Raw genomic sequence first — 17,515 nt, forward strand, 5'->3', positions numbered from 1 at the left:
ATACTAAACATTTCAAAATTCAATTTAGGCAACTGAATACAGAGCGTGTCCAAAGTGATTATATTTAGAATATTCAATTAGAAGTTAACTCCCTTTAATCCTACATTCCACCACAGCAGATAAAGCTAAAAAGAACTTCAATAATATTATTAGCCAACAAAATGAATGACTTTATTTTTGCTGTTGTGGGATATAAATGAATTAATGTTATTTCTGCAAGTATAAATTCTGATACAGAACAGGAATGAGAAAATACATATTCAGCGAAAAGAAAGGATATGTTAGCATGAGACGTGATTACAGAACAATGGTGGATATATGGGCAAACAGGAAAGCATCTGTTTCCCCCTTACACGGAGACACAGGAACAAACCCTAATCAAAGAGGTCAAAGTGGCCTCTGGATGGAAATAGATGCTGATAGAAGAAAAGATTTGCCTAATCAATAACCTACGGTAGACTGACGTCAAACACCCTTATGGGAGTCAGAGATAAGAGTTTGTCACGGACAAGACAGGATAAACAGAAGTTGAGGGATCAGTCTTACGAAAATGAGTGACGTAAGCGAAGCAGGGAACAAACAATGGAATAAGGAAAACATGGAAAAAAAACTGTATACATTGCAAGAGTTCGTTGGGATATACTGTGCATTTCTAATTGCCGTACCTGGCAATTGGACAGGGCACCCACTTGCAAGTGTACAAATAAACGGCTGATTCAGATATTTGGTCTCGGACTGAAATTATTAAAGTGAGTGAGCTTTTGTTTCTCACAGTGAAGGAGGATTCAAATCCCCACCTCAACTGGAAATTCATCAATGCACTCACACTGAGGAAAGGCCATTCATCTGCTCTAAGTGTGGGAAGGGATTCACTCAGTCTTCTCAACTGCAGGCAGACCACAGAGTTCACCCAGATAAAAGAACTTTTAAAATGACTAGACTGTGGAAAATGCCATAGAAATTCTGGGCAACTGATGTGCCATTGACGTATTCGAACAGAGGAGAGACCATTCAGGAGTTCGCACTGCGGCATTAAGTTCAGGCAATCATTTCAACTCCCTACACACCAGCGAGATCACACTGTGTAGAGGCTGAGAATCTGCTCTGACTGCGGGAAGGCGTTCATTCAGTCATCCAGCTGCAGATATATCGGCAAACCCAGACTGTTCCCCTGAGCCGAATGAGAAGGCATTCTGTACCATATCCTGTGTGCAAAAACATCGGTGAGTTCACACAAGGGTGAGACCATTTCGTTGCGCTGTGTTTGGGTAGGGATTTACTCACTCTTCTGCCCTACTGGGAGGCCAGTGAGTTCACACTGAGACTAGGCCTTTTAAATGTCCAGACTGTGGGAAGCACTTTAAAAGTTCCAGGAAACTGATGTCCCACCAACATGTTCACAATGATGAGAAACCTTTCTGGGGCTCTCACTGCAGGACCAGGTTCAGTCAATCATCTGACATCAAACATCAGTGAGTTCACACCAGGGAGAGGCCATTCACCTGCTCTCTGTGTAAGAAGGGTTTGCTCACTCATTCAACCTGCTGAGACACTGACGTGTTCATAAGGAACTACAGCAATGACATTGTGCTGTTAACCACACCCAGGCCCAAGCCATGTTCACTGAGTCTGTTTATGCTCCGGTTAATTAACCTGTGTGAGACAGGTTTAATATTTTGGAAAAAAGTCAAATAAATTAGTTTTGCATTAGATATAATGAGCCATTATAGCATCTCTGACGCAAGTTAGTTCCTTTTTGAAGGGATCACCCCCACTGTGGCATTTCACCATTGGCCCTACTGAAGGTTGAAGGTTCATGGATTAAGAACTCCAGAAATGGACTGGAGGACAGCCAAGTTTCAGTATTTTAAGGAATAGCTGGTGAGAAATAAGAGAAAACCTGACTGAAGTCTGGGCTTTCCTTGTCAGTGTTCGTCTGGGGTGAATGATACCTGACTCCCTGATCTGTCTGACATTCAACCAGGTTGGTACAAGTTGGGCTCAGTTTCTTCGAGAATACGGACAAATATTCCTCACGACTGAAGGCAATAAATGTAGCCATTAGAGAAGAGGGAAGATCTTTTTAAAAAAAGGTAGTGAATTATTGTTATAGAACTGAACAAAACCGAAATGTTGCTAAAAGAAAAACAAAATTGAACATTTCTGCCCTGCACTCGTCAGGATTAGAAGACAAGTAAGCAAACTGAAACAGGGAAAACCAATTGATGAGTGATAAGGATTGACATGGAGGTGGAATAAAAACTATCAGGATTTGGGTAATCCAAGATGGAGAATGGGAAAAGTTTTGGCTGTAAGAACTGCTCGCGTTTGGAGTATTTTCGGTGTTGGAAGTGAGTTCCTCGAATTCCATAAGCAGTAATTACTGTTTTTAAGCTGTTGCATTGTTTTGGAAGTTTGGGAGAAAAGATCAAAATAATGACAATTTAAAAAGGAGGAATTGAACAAAGGTAGTGACCACATGGTCAGGGAGAGAGACAGAGAGAAAGAAAGAAACTTACACTGCTAACTGACACAGCAATGAATCTGCACAGTTACTGCCTTTGCTGTTTGAGTTCAAATGTTTCCAGATATTGGAGTGCGTTGAAGACAAATTGACAAACAGTGAAATTCACAGCTGACATTCGAGGAACCTATGTTGGAGAGCACACAGCACAGGAGCAGATAAATGCATGGTTTGTAAGTGTAATATTGCTGTCATTTTTAATAGTGAGTGTTTTTTTTTAGAACTGTCGTTTGATTAGGTTGTTAAGGTACTAAGATGGCCTTGAGTGGAGTGATGTGCTCTTCCTGTCAGCTGTTGGAGATTACGGAAAGTTTCCTTAATACTGATGATCATGTCAGCAGTAAGTGTGTTTGGTTCTGAATCCTATCAGGTCGCATCGATCAGTTGGAGCGGCAGTTTGAGGCAATGAGGAATTTACAGGAACTAGGAACTTCTGACGGATGGTAGTTTTAAGAAAGGGAGAAAAACCAGGAAAAGTAGGAGAGGGAGGCAGGTAGTGCAGGAGTCTCCTGTGGTTAATCCCATCTCAATCAAGTATGTTGTTTTGCAAAATGTAGGGGGTGATTGCCTTTCAGGAGAACGCAGCACGAACAGCCAAGTTTCTGGGACCGAGACAGGCTGTAATGTAACGAGGGGTATGTCAGGTACCAAGCGATCGATTGTGAGAGGGGACTCTCTAGTCAGAGGCACAGCAGATGTTTCTGCGGCCGACAGCAAGAAATCAGAATGGTGTGTTGTCTCCCTGTTTCCAGGATCAAGGCAGAATATTCTCAAAGGGAAGTGGGACCAGCAGCAGGTCACTGGAACCAATGACACAGGAAGGAAAAAGGATGAGATGCTGAAGAGAGGAGATAGAAAGTTAGGCAGGAATTTTAAAATAAGGTCCTCGAGGGTAGTAATATCTGGATTACTCCCGATGCTGTGAGCTAGTGAGGCTAGGAATAGGAGGATCAAGCAGAAGTACGTCTAGGAAAAAGTGAAGACTGCAGATGTTGGAGATCAGAGTCGAGAACGTGGTGCTGGAAAAGCACAGCAGGTCAGGCAGCATTTGAGCAGCAGAATAATCGACATTTTAGGAAAAAGCCCTTCATCAGGAATGAGGATGTGAGCCAAGGGGGTGGAGAGATAAATGGGAGGGCGGTGGGCCTGGGGAAAGGTTGATGAGAGTGCATTAGATGGATGGAGTTTGGGGTAAAGGTGGAAGGTCGGAGGGGATGGTGGAGTGGATAGGTGGGAAAGAAGATTGACAGGTAGGACAGGTCATGAGGGTGGTGCCGATTTGGAAGGTTGGAGCTGGGATTAGGAGGGGGGATGGTGAGGGGGAGGAGAAATGAGGAAACTGGTGAAATCCACATTGATAGTGTGTGATTGCAATGTCTCAATGCAGAATGTGAGGCATTCTTTCTCCAGGTGTCGAGTGGTTAGGGTTTAGTGATAGAGGAGGCCCGGAAACTGCATGTCCTCGGCGGATTGGGAGGGGGGGTTGAGAGGTTTTCAGCCACAGTGGTGGGGTTGGTTGGTGCGGATGCCCCGGAGATGTTCTCTGAAGCGCTCAGCAAGTAGGCGACATGTATCCCCGATATAGAGGAGACTGCATTGGGAGCAATGGATACAGTAAATGACGTGTGGCAGTGCAGCGAAAGCTCTGTTGGATGTGGAAGGCTGATTTGAGGCATTTGGGAAGTGAGATGGAGTTGGGGGCATAGGTTTTACAATTCCTGTGGTGACAGAGGAAGGTGCCAGGAGGGGAGGGTGGGTTGGTGGGGTGTGGGGTGTGGACTTGACAAGGGAGTCGCGGAGGGAATAGTTTTTACAGAACTCAAATAAGTGTGTGGAGGGAAATATATCTGTGGTGCTGGGGTCCATTTGTCGGTGGCAGAAATGATGAAATGTATCTGGAGGTTGGTGGGGTGGAAGGTGAAGATCAGGGGGATTCTGTCCTTGTTTAGCTGTGGGAGCCGGTGGGTTTGTAGAAGATGGCAGTGTTGAGTCAGTCAATGTTGATGGAGATGGAGCGTTCCAGGAAGGAGAGGGAAGGTGGTGTCTGAGATTAATGTGTAGCCGAGGAGCTTGTGTATGGGAGAAAGATTCACATTTTAGATCATTGGAAGCTCTTCTGGGGCTGAAGTGACCCATATAAGAGTGATGAATTGCACCTGAATTCGAAAGGGACTAATATTATGGCAGAGAGATTGCTGCAACTGCTTGGGAGGAATTAAATTAATAAGGTGGGCAAGGGGATGGGACCCAGGGCGATAGTGAGGAAAGAGATCAATCTGACACTGGTACAGTTGGGAAAAGGAGCAAGTCAAACTGTCATGGGCAGGCAGGAACAAAGCAGAGAACAACATAGGACTGATAAATCAAGCTGCGTTTTCATCAATGCAAGAGACCTAGCAGGGAAGGCAAATGAACTCTGGGGATGATTAGGAACATGGGTCTGGTCTATCAGTGCAATTGCAGAAATGTCGCTCAAGGATGGGGAGGACTGACAGCTTCATGTTCCAAGATACAAATGCTACAGGAAGGATAGAAAGGAAGGCAGGAGAGGAGGAGGAGTGTCATTTCTGATAAGGGATAACATTATGACTGTAATTAGGGAGGATATTCCTGGGAATACATCCGGGAAGTCATTTGGGTGGAAGTGAGAAATAACGAAGGGACTATTACCTTTTTGGGATTGTACTATAGAGCTCCACATAATCAGTGGGGAATTGAGTAACAAATTTGTAAGGAGATCTCAGTTATCTATAAGAATAATAGGGTGTCATAGTAGGGAATTTTAACATTCTAAACGTAGACTGGAACAGGCATAGTGTTCAGTGTTTAGATTAGATTAGATAAGGTAAGATTAGATTAGATTAGATTGCTTACACTGTGGAATACAATACATTCGGCCCAACAGGTCCACACCGACCCTCCAAAGAGCAACCCACCCAGACCCATTCCCTAACATTTACCCCTTCACCTAATACTACAGGCAACTTAGCTATGCCAATTCACATAACCTGCACATCCTTGGACTGTGGGAGGAAACCGGAGCACCCAAGGAGAGGAATTTGTTAAGTGTGTACAAGAAGATTTTCTGATTCAGTATGTGAATGTACCTACTAGAGAAGGTGCAAAGCTTGACCTACCCTTGGGAAATAAGGCAGGGCAGGTGTCAGTGGCGGAGCACTTTGGTTCCAGCAACCATAATTCTATTAGTTTTAAAATAGTACTGGCAAAGGATAGACAGGATCTAACTGTTAAAGTTCTAAATTTGATGAAGGACAATTTTGGCAGTATGAGGCAAGAACTTTGAAAATGTGATTATGTGCGGATTTTTGCAGGTAAAGGGATGGTTGGAAAAGGAGTAGCCTTCAAAAATGAGATAATGAGACAGTATGTTCCTATTGGGGTGAAAGGCAAGGTTGGTAGGTGTGGGGAATGCTGGATGACTCGAGAAATTGAAGGTTTGCTCAAGAAAGAGAAGGAAGCATACATCAGGTATAGACAGTAGAGATTGAGTGAATTCTTCGGTATAAGGGCAGTAGGAGTATACTTAACAGAGAACTAAGGAGGGCAAAAAGGGGGCATGAGATGGGTTTGGCAAATGAGAATCCAAATGATTCTACCAAAAAAAGCATTACGGACAAAAGAGTAACTTGGGAGAGAATAGGGCCCTTCAAAGATCAGCAAGGCAGCCTATGTGTCAAACTGCAAGAGATGGGAGGGGATATTAAAGGAGTATTTGCGTCAGTGTTTACTGTGGAGAAGGGCATGGAAGAAATAGAATATGGTGAAATAAATAGTGACATCTTGAAAAATGTCCATATTACAGAGGAGAAGGTGCTGGATGTCTTAAAACACATAAATGTGGGTAAATCCCCAGGACCTGATCATGTGTACGCTTGAATTCTGTGGGAAGCTAGGGAAGTGATTGCTGGACCCATTGCTGAGATATTTTTATCATCGATAGTCATGATGAGGTGCTGGAAGGCAGCGCTTGGCTAACATGGTGCCACTATTGAGGAAAGGTGATATGGAAAGCCAGGGAGCTATAGCTCAGTGAGCCTGATATCATTGGGTGCGGTGGGGGGTTCGTTGCAGATGAAGGGAATCCTGAGGGACAGGAAGACAGGATTTACATGTATTTGGAAAGGCAAGGACAGATTATGGATAGTCAACATGGCTTTGTGCATGGGAAATCATGTCTCTCAAACTTGATTGAGTTTTTTTGAATAAGGAGCAAAGAGATTTGATGAGGGCAGAGCAGTAGGCGTGATTTATATGAACCTCAATAAGGCGTTCGACAAGGTTCCCCATGGGAGACTGGCGAGCAAGGTTAGATCTCATAGAATACGGGGAGAACTAGAAACTTAGATACAGAACTGGCTTGAAGGTAGAAGACAGAGGATGGTGGTGGATGTTTGATTTTCAGACTGGAGGCCTGTGACCTGTGATGTGCCACAAGGATCAATGCTGGATCCACTGCTTTTCATCACTTACATTTAAGATTTGGATGTGAACATAGAAGGTATATGTCGTAAGTTTGCAGATGAAACCAACATTGTCGGTGTAATGGGCAGTGAAGAAGGTTACCTCAAAGTATAACTGGATCTTGATCAGATGGGCCAATGGGCCAAAGATTGGCGGATGGAGTTTAATTTCGATAAATGCAAGGTGCTGCATTTTGGAAAGGCAAATCAGGGCTGGGCTTCCACACTTCATGGTAATGTCCTGGGGAGTGTTGTTGATCAAAGAAACCTTGGAGTTCATAGTTCCGTGGAAGTGTAGGCCCAGGAAGACACCATAGTGAAGAAGGCATTGAGTATGCTTCCCTTTGTTGGTCAGAGCATTGAGTATAGGAGTTGGAAGGTCATGTAGCGGCTATACAGGGCAATGGTTAGGACATTGTTAGAATATTGCGTGCAATTTCCCTCGTAAAGGAAGTGTGCTGTGAAACTTGAAAGGGTTCAGAAAAGATATACAAGGATGTTGCCAGGGTTGGAGGGTTTGAGCGACAAGGAAAGGCTGAAGAAGCTGCAGCTAATTTCCCTGGAGTGTCAGTCGCTGAGGGGTGACCTTATAGAGGTTTGTAAAATCATTGAGGCATGGATAGGATAAATAAGGTTTTCTTTGTTAAAAAGGCAAATGTGACATTGATGTTCCAAGTGTGATGCAACTGGTTAAACCACACATTAAGCCACACAGAATTCACTTAAGCACTGTGGTTGAAACACAAACAAAAGAAAGTGGCATTAAGATTAACTAAATGATTGGAAAACATAACCTATTACTTGATACAGTAACTTACAACATTGGAAGAGGAAATTAGTAACATCTCATAAACACACCCCTTGGCAAAAAGGTAAATTCAAACTTGTATTCTTACAGGCGGAGGGAACAACATCCAGAGAAATGAGCGAGTTCTCAGTTAGGAATCATTTACTGAAGCTTGCAACCTTCTGATACTCAAAACATCTTGGAATTGCTGCAGCTAGACCAAAACTAGAATAACCTGAACTGGCCACTCCTTTTCCATTGTTAAACTTTTTTAAAGAAAAAGCTACAAACACTCTGGACTTTTTGGCACCTCTGCCCTTACAATCTCTCGTCAAAAAAACACAGGACAAAATAACATATTTAAGATAACAGCATCCTCACATCACCACACTCCCACTCCCCCTGCCCCGACACACACACACAAACAGTCTTTCGCTATCTCTCTCACACACACACACGCAGATGCATGGTCTCTCTCTCTTCTTTTATTTATCTTATGGGGTGTGGGTGTCGCTGGCTTGCCAGCATTTTATGCATGTCCTTAGTTGCCCTTGAGAAGGTGGGGGTGAGCTGACTTCTTGAACTGCTGTGGGTTAACCCCCAATGTAATTAGGGAGGGAATTCCAGGACTTTGACCCAGTGACAGTGATGGAACGGCGTTATATTTTCAAGTCAGGATGATGCATGACTTGGAGGGGAACTGAAGATAGTGGAGTTCCCACACATCCGCTGCCCTTGTTCTTCTAGATGGAAGTAGTTGTGGGTTTGGAAGGTGCTGTCTGAGGATCCTTGGTGAATTTCTGCAGTGAATCTTGTAGATAGTAGCACCAGCAGTGTATACTGAGCATGTGTGGTGGAGGGAGTGGATACTTGTGGATGTGGTGCCAATCAAGTGGGCTGTTTTTCCTGGATGGTGCCAAACTCTTCGTCTTGAGAGTTGATGGGGCTGCACCCATTCCAGGAAAGTTGGGAGAATTCCATCACACTTCCAACTTGTACATTGTAGATGGTGGACAGGCTGCAGTATACCTAGCTTCTGACCTGCTGTTGTAGCTACTGTGTTTGTGGCAAGTGCAGTTGAGTTTCTGGTCAATAATAACACCCAGGATGTTGAGCAGCTTATTTCTGAGCAAGTGCTGATATATAGCACTGTTCATGACACTTTCCATCACTTTACTGATGATTGAAAATAGACTGATGGGGCGTTAATTGGCTAGAATTTGTCCTTTTTTATGTACAGGACATCCTGGGCAATTTTCCACATTGTTGTATTGGTACAGTATTGTAATTGTACTGCAACATTAATAAGAGACAAAAATGATTTCAATTTAAAAACCTTAATCGTAATCTATTATTACGTGACAATATATACACGTTGCATCAACTGTAACCATGCAAGAATTCACTAAAGTATTCTGATTCTGTCCATTTACTCCTGCCACCAAATCCCTCCATCTTACATTATCCAAGTTGTGACAAGACATCAGCATATACATTTTCTCATCCTGTCACGTTTATCATTTTCATATTAAATGGCTGCAGTGACAAGCTCCATGTAAACCATCTGGAAGTGCAGCCCTTACATTTCTCCAAAAGCTTTAATGGATTATGAACAGTACAGACAATTGACCAAGATCCATTACTGACAATACAAATGTTGAAATGTTGGAACACCAAGTTCAAGGTCTCCTTCTCAATTGTGGAATATTTCTGATGAATATTCAATTTCCTGAAGAAATACCCGATGGGGCTTTCTAACTTCTCATTGTCATCTTGTAAGAATACAGCAATAGCACTCATATCACTCACATCAGTAACCATCTTGAGTAACTTTGTGCAATTCGGTGCAGCTAACACTGGGGCACTGGTTAACACAGCTTTCGGGTTGGCAAATGCCTTCTGACATTCTACTGTCCACTGAAAAATCCTGCACTTCTTCAATTAGTCAATCAGTGGAGCAACCACACTACTACAATTTGGTACAAACTTCTGGTAAACCTTTTCACTCCCAGGAATCATAGTCCTGCTGTCGTTGTCAATGGCATGGTCGGGGCCATCTGCCCATGCCTGACAACATGGCCGAGGGACATGACTCGGACTTTGGCGAATTCACACTTAGCCAGGTTTATCACCAGCCTGCCTCCCAAAGTCAATTGAATACTTCCAATAAATGCTGCAAATGTTCCTTTCGTGTGTGACTAAAATATCAGCACGTTGTCGATGTACACTGTACAATTGGATAACCCAGAAATTACTTTATTAGCTAGCCTTTCAAATGTGGCTGGTGCATTTTCCAAATCAAATTGAATGACTTAAATGAATTGGATGCGAGCATAAGAGGTACAGTTAGTAAGTTTGCAGATGACACCAAAATTTGAGGTGTCGTGGACAGCGAAGAGGGTTACAACAGGATCTGGACCAGATGGGCCAATGGGCTGAGAAGTGGCAGATGCAGTTTAATTCAGATAAATGAGAGGTGCTACATTTTGGGAAAGCAAATCTTAGCAGGACTTGTACACTAAATGGTAAGGTCCGAGAGAGCGTTACTGAACAAAAGGACCTTGGAGTGCAGGATCATAGCTCCTTGAAAATGGAGTCGCAGGTCGGTAGGATAGTGAAGGTGGTGTTTGGTATGCTTTCCTTTCTTGGTCAGAGTATTGAGTACAGAGTTGGGAGGTCATGTTGCAGCTGTACAGGACAACTGTTAGGTCACTGTTGGAATATTGTGTGCAATCTGGTCTCCTTCGTATCGGAAAGATGTTGTGAACCTTGAAAATGTTCAGAAACGATTTACAAGGATGTTGCCAGGGTTGGAGGATTTGAGCTGTGGAGAGAGGCTGAATAGGCTGGGGCTGTTTTTCCTGGAACATCGGAGGCTGAGGGTGACTTTATAGAATTTTACAAAATGATGAGGGGCATTGATAGTATAAATAGACAAAGTATTTTCCCTGGGATTAGGGAGTCCAGAACTAGAGGGCATATGCATAGGGTGAGAGAAGAAAGATATTAAAGCGACCTAAGGGGCAACGTTTCACACAGAGTGTGGTACGTGCATGGAATGAGCTGCCAGAGGAAGTGGTGGAGGCTGGTACAATTGCAACATTTAAATGGCATCTGGATTGATATATGAATAGGGAGGGTTTAGAGGGATATGGGCCGAGCATTGGCAGCTGGGACCAGTTTGGGTTGGGATATCCGGTCGGCATGGACGGATTGGACCGAAGGGTCAGTTTCCATGCTGTACATCTCTATGACTCTATGACTTTAAGTTGGTAACGTCCAATCATTGTGACAAAAGCTGAAACTGTCTTCACTCCTTCGGATAAAGGTACTTGCCAGTATCCTTTGAGCAAGTCCAAATTACAAATATAAGTTGCTTGTTAGACCTTTTCAATACAGTTTTCTCAATGTCGAATTGGATATGAATCAGACGCTGCAAGTGCATTAACGTTGCAATAGGCTGCACGCAATCACCTAGTTGTGTTACCATTACTATGACTGAGCTCCTATTGCTTCAACTCCCTTTCATGTTGTTGTTTTGGAACATGCGTTCAAGTTGTCTTTGAACCTATACCAACTTTCTTTGGCGTAAATTTATAAGGATATTGCTTAATTGGAACAGCATTTCCTATATCTATATCATGCATAATTAAATTAGTATTTCCCAGCTTATCCCACATATCTCACTATGCAATCGTAATAACTCTTTCAGGTCACTTGGATTTTCGGTGGAAGGTACCACAATAATTTATACCAAATTTTGAGAACGTCCTCATTGTCCATTTTAATTTGAGGAAAGTCCAATTCAGAATCCTGTGAACTCACTTCGTCACACGTGTTGTATCCAGTAAGATATTATCCTTTTACTTTCCTTCTCGATTGTTATGGACCAGACCAAACCCCTTAGAACATTTCAAGAAGGTAGCCCAGACCCTAACTTTGCTAGTTGTTTTGAGAAGGTGTACAGTAGATATTCAAGGAGAGAATCAGCTGGTTAAGCCACCTCATTATGAACCAAACAAGACTTATTTAAAAGATTACTGAATGAAACACAAAGAACAAACAGAATACCGAATAACTTATCCTATCCTTAAACCTAACAGTGTATCTGTTCCAAGATACTTGCAACATCCCCACAAGCACCTCTTGGCACAAAACGTCATATCAAACACAAGTTATCACAGGATAGACACCTGAGAGAGATGACCAGCCTGGACCTGCTTCTTTGGGTCCAGCAGTCTTTCTTCACACGCCTGCTAAAAAAAAGCCAAACCAGAGAAAAGCTGAGCTGGGAGAACTGGCCACTCCCCTTTCAATATGCAAGTCTTTGTGTTTGAAACTTGAAAGCATTCTGCCTGAGGCAGTATCTGTTAGCTCTTCTCAAATTCGCCCTAAAACCCTTCCAAACTCAGACTTTTCTGAACCTGTGTTTTCATGACCTCCAGAAGAAAAAAGACCGAATGACAACCTAACCTTGTTAAAGTAACAGCTTTGTTCACCGTATCAAATTATCATTTGAGCAGATTCACATGACACTTTGAGATTGCTTTCTATCTGCAGTCCTTATCAAATAATTCACCTCACTCAGTTTTCTTTCACTTTGGTAAGTTCCACTAAGTCTTGCTTTTATAGGTTCAACTGGAAGTAACACTAACACTTTATCCATGTTCAAAAAATTGCAAATTTTCAATCTCTTGTCTGCTTCCTGCTTCATCGCGTGCTGTGCTACTTTTAAATGCCATCTAGCCAACTCCCCGCTCAATTTAATCATTCCCTAAAATTTGATACACAGTTCAAATGTGGTAGCTGAACTCTGACTCACTAATTTCTCCTTATTTAATTTCAGTGATCCTCTCAGCTCATGCCCAACACTCATTCAAATGGACTGAATGAGGCAGATTCATTTAGCACGTCCCTATTGGCAAGATGTGCAAATGGAATTTCTTTATCCAGTTGGTTGGATTATCTTGAATATATGCCCTCAATCTGGTCTTCTCTAAATTTGCTAATGGTCTTTGAAGTTTGATGTCACCTTTCTAACACTCCCTGCGATAAATTTGATGTAGAATTTGATCCTTGATCTGGTTGTATCTATGTGGGTAGTTCTTTATTGAGTTAAACACTGCGGTAACTCTTCTATATTCCTTCTAGCAGTGGTATTGCACAAATGGAATAGCCTCTGCAAATCTAATGGACTCATGTATTATTGTTAACAAATACTGATTCCCACTTTGTGTTTTATGTCGGGGACCTACTGAATCAGTTAAGACCCTTGTAAGACCATAAGACAGAAATAAGGCCATTCGGCCCATCGAGTCCATTCCGCCATTCAATCATGGCTGATGGGCATTTCAACTCCACTGACCCGCATTCTCCCCGTAGCCCTTAATTCCTGTGACATCAAGAATTTATCAATCTCTGCCTTGAAGACATTTAGCGTCCCAGCCTCCACTGCACTCTGCGGCAATGAATTCCACGGGCCCACCACTCTCTGGCTGAAGAAATGTCTCCGCATTTTTGTCCTGAATTTACCGCCTCTAATTCTAAGGCTGTGTCCACGGGTCCTAGTCTCCTCGCCTGACGGAAACAATTTCCTAGCATCCACCTTATCCAAGCCATGTATTATTTTGTAAGTTTCTGTTAGATCTCCCCTTAATCTTCTGAACTGCAATGAATACAATCCCAGGATCCTCCCCCGTTCCTCGTATGTTAGACCTACCATTCCAGGGATCATCCATGTGAATCTCCACTGGACATGCTCCAGTGCCAGTATATCCTTCCTGAGGTGTGGGGACCAAAACTGGACACAGTACTCCAAATGGGGCCCAACCAGAGCTTTATAAATTCTCAGTAGAACAACGGTGCTTTTATATTCCAACCCTCTTGAGATAATGACAACATTGCATTTGCTTTCTTAATCACGGACTCAACCTGCATGTTTACCTTTAGAGAATCCTCAACTAGAACTCCCACATCCCTTTGTACTTTGGCTTTAAGAATTTTCTCACCGTTTAGAAAGTAGTCCATGCCTCTATTCTTTTTACCAAAGTGCAAGACCTCACATTTGCTCACATTGAATTCCATCAGCCAATTCCTGGACCACTTTTCCAAACTGTCTAGATACTTCTGCAGCCTCCCCACTTCCTCAGTACTACCTGCCTGTCCACCTAACTTTGTATCATCGACAAACTTCGCTAGAATGCCCCCAGTTCCTTCATCCGAATCATTAATACATAACGTGAACAACTGCGGCCCCAAAACTGAACCCTGCGGGACACCGCTTGTCACTGGCTGCCATTCCGAAAAAGAACCTTTTATCCCAACTCTGTGCCTTCTGTCAGACAGCCAATCCTCAATCCATACCAGTAGCTCACCTCGAACACCATGGGCCCTCACCTTGCTCAGCAGCCTCCCGTGTGGCACCTTATCAAAGGCCTTTTGGAAGTCTAGGTAGACCACATCCACTGGGTTTCCCTGGTCCAACCTACTTGTCACCTCTTCAAAGAATTGGAAAAGGTTCCTCAAATGCAAGGACGGGTATTAAGGTGCTGGTTGTAATCCTGCCTGAGGTTTTCCAGGTGCATGACATGTATGACATTTCTATCAACTTTAAACTCCATCTTAATGCAGTCTAGGCCAGTAAAAATGTTCTTGTATTTTGGTGAGTTTTATCACTCCCACAATGACCCACAGGTAGCTCAGGTGCTACATGCCACTCCTCCTTTCTATAAGCCCCTGGTCATGAATTTCTGTCACTTTCCCATCTGCCTGAATATGTGATCGTCTCCACTTCCTCATCAAGGCATCATTTTTAGATTAGTAACATTTGGGAATGCTTTCAGATTCTACTTATGTGTATGCTTTTCAATATATTGCTTCAGTGTTTCATCTTTCCGTTGTAGCTCAGGTAATTTCTCTGAACTGAAAATATCCATTTGTTCGTCATCTGTTGTTGTTTTGTCTCAGCCATTCAATCAAATCTGGTCCCTGATCATTCTGCTTGAACTTGCTTATCTGTACTCTTTATTTTCTTCTCCTGTGTCAACTGTTGGCTTTGTGACTTTGTTCTCAGTCTGTTAATGTTCTCCAATTTTTGCATGATTCACATAACAATGATGTTCATTGTATTTTATGTAGAGCATGAGAGAATCCATCCACAAGGATGTTGTATTATGGCGTTCTATTAGAGTGACAACTAACTTTTTACTGCCCAATTCTAACAGTAGACCTTGTCCCAACAATAGTCTGCACTTATGACCGAAAAGTCAATGTTTCGGGCAGGACACTACATGAAATGCTTATGCCCCAAACGTTGACTCTTCTCCTTGGGTATACTGCCTGACCCGCTGTGCTTTTTCAGCGCCACGCTTTTTGACTCTGAGCTGCAGTCCCTTCTTACTCCTTTTCCCTTGGTTGTCTGGTCTGGAATAATCTGAGAGGTACGGATGCCCTTGCAACGAGTTTTGTGGTCCTGGAACATGCAGAGGGAGGAGTGAAAAGGCTGTTGTATGGAAACATGCAGAGTTTGTTGGGTTGAATTGAGATGTGGGTGAGGGTATCATAGTTAGAATGCTGAGATTTGGAGGTGACATGACAAATTCTTGAATTCTGTGTCCTCTCAAATGGAAAGTCCCTCAATCATCCAACAAGTGTGTCTTGGGCATGTTGACAGAATAGAGGCATGTGACTTGTGAATTTACTTCCTGCATGATGAGATTCCTACAGCCAGGCAGCTAGTGACGGACCAAAGGGTCCGCTTCAGAAATGCTGAAGAATGGTATGACAACCCTGAACATTGACTATACAAGGAGAGAATCCCTACTGGCTGAGAGAAATGAATGGGAAGACCTTAGAAGCTAAAACTAAAGACAAAAACTCATAATGACACTCTGTAACTATTAGTGAGAAATTGGCGATAGAAGCTGTCTCTTAGGAATCAGTCTTTTCATCAAGCAGCAAAGTTACATTGCATGGAGGCACGCAATCTGCAATACATCAGAGCACCTTCCAGCAACTGGAGCATGCTGGTGGCCTCTGGCAAAGAAAGTAGTTTCAAGGAAATATGATGTGCTTCACATGGCCACAGACACAGAAATGTACATGCACACATACACACGCGCACACACAGATACAGACACACACACAGACATACACCTACACAGAGACACAAACAGACACAGATACGCACACACCCCCACACAGAGACACACACAGACACTCAAACGCACATACAACCACACAGACAGACACATACATACACAGACATACACACACAGACACATGCGCACACAGGCACAAACCACCACACAGACACACACACAGAATTGCAGACACACACACAAACAATCACAGAACAAAATGACATCTTGTGTTAAGAATGAGCAAAGCTGCACTTCAATCATCACATCTTGACACTTGGGAGGCGATGTGTCACTGAAATTTGAGAGGTTATGTCTCCATGTTATTTTTCAGGTGGGATGATGAGTGATATTTTGAGTTAAATGGGGAAGCACTAATACTGTCCATGGTTTTCTCAGGGCAATATCCTCTTAAAAATAGAAGATAGGAGCAGGAGGAAGCCATTCAGCCCTTTGAGCCTGCTCTGCCATTATCATGATCATGGTTCATCGTCCAACTCAACAACCTCATCCTGTTTACTCCCCTTTGAACCCATTTGTCTTAAATGCTATATTGAGCCGCATCTTCAATACATTCAATGTCTTGGCATCAACTAATTCCTGTGATAATGAATTTCACAGGCTCATCATTCTTTGGGTGAAGAAATGTCTCCCTCATCTCTGTCGTAAATGTTCCACCTCAAGTCTTCAGTCTGTGTCCCCTAATTCTAGTCACACCCACCATCAGGAGCATCCTCCCTGTATCTACCCTGTCTCGTCCTGTTAGAATGAGATCCCCTCCCATTCGTTTAAATTCCTGCAAATACAATCCTAAGGTGGACAATCTATCCTCGTGTGTTATTTCCAAGCAAGAACACCCTTCCTCAGAAAATGAGACCAAATCTGCACACAGTGTTTGAGGTGTGGCCTCACCAAGGCTCTGTATAACTGTAACAACACATCCCTGCTCCTGTGCTTGAAACATCTCACAATGAAGGCCAATATAGCATTTGCCTTCATTACTGCCTAATGCACTCGCATGTTTACCTTCAGCGACTGGTGCACAAGGGCATGTAGGCCGTGCAGCACACTCTCCTCTCCCAATTTACAGCCAGACAGGTAGTAATCCACCACCTTGCTTTTGTTTCCAAAGTGAATAACCTGACATTTATCCAAAATAACTGCATCTGCCATTGATTTGCCCACTCACCAAATCTGTCCAGACCATGCCATAGGGTCTCTGCATCCTCGTCACAGTTCACCCTCCTATCCAACTTGGTATCATCTGCAAACTTTGAGATATTACATTTTATTCCTTCATTCAAATCATTAAAATAACTGCTAATAGCTGGGGTCCCTGTGGCACCCCACTAGCTACTGGCTGCCAATTTGAAACGGACCCTGAAGCCCTACTCGGTTTCCTCTCTACCCATCTGTTTTCTATCTATCTCAGTATACCTACCCCAATCCCATGCGCATTAATACTGTACAGTGATGTCTTAAGTGGGACATTATCAAACACTTTCTTAAAGCCCAAATATACCATATTGACCAGTGCCCCTTTGTCGATTCTGATAGTTACACCTTCACAGAATTCCAATAGATT

The 17,515-nt window shown here is 43.1% G+C and overlaps 1 long non-coding RNA gene across 1 annotated transcript in view; it reads left to right on the forward strand.

Annotated features, from left to right (window-relative positions):
- Positions 1-7,930, forward strand: part of LOC122548146 — a 14,172-nt gene extending 6,242 nt beyond the window's left edge. Inside the window, exons 2-3 of the long non-coding RNA XR_006311180.1 lie at positions 780-1,223; positions 7,904-7,930. This is a non-coding gene — a long non-coding RNA (uncharacterized LOC122548146). The remainder of the gene's footprint in view (positions 1-779; positions 1,224-7,903) is intronic.
- The last annotated feature ends 9,585 nt before the right edge of the window (positions 7,931-17,515 follow it).

Source organism: Chiloscyllium plagiosum, unplaced genomic scaffold, assembly GCF_004010195.1.
Source record: "Chiloscyllium plagiosum isolate BGI_BamShark_2017 unplaced genomic scaffold, ASM401019v2 scaf_11184, whole genome shotgun sequence".
Classification (NCBI taxonomy): domain Eukaryota; kingdom Metazoa; phylum Chordata; class Chondrichthyes; order Orectolobiformes; family Hemiscylliidae; genus Chiloscyllium; species Chiloscyllium plagiosum.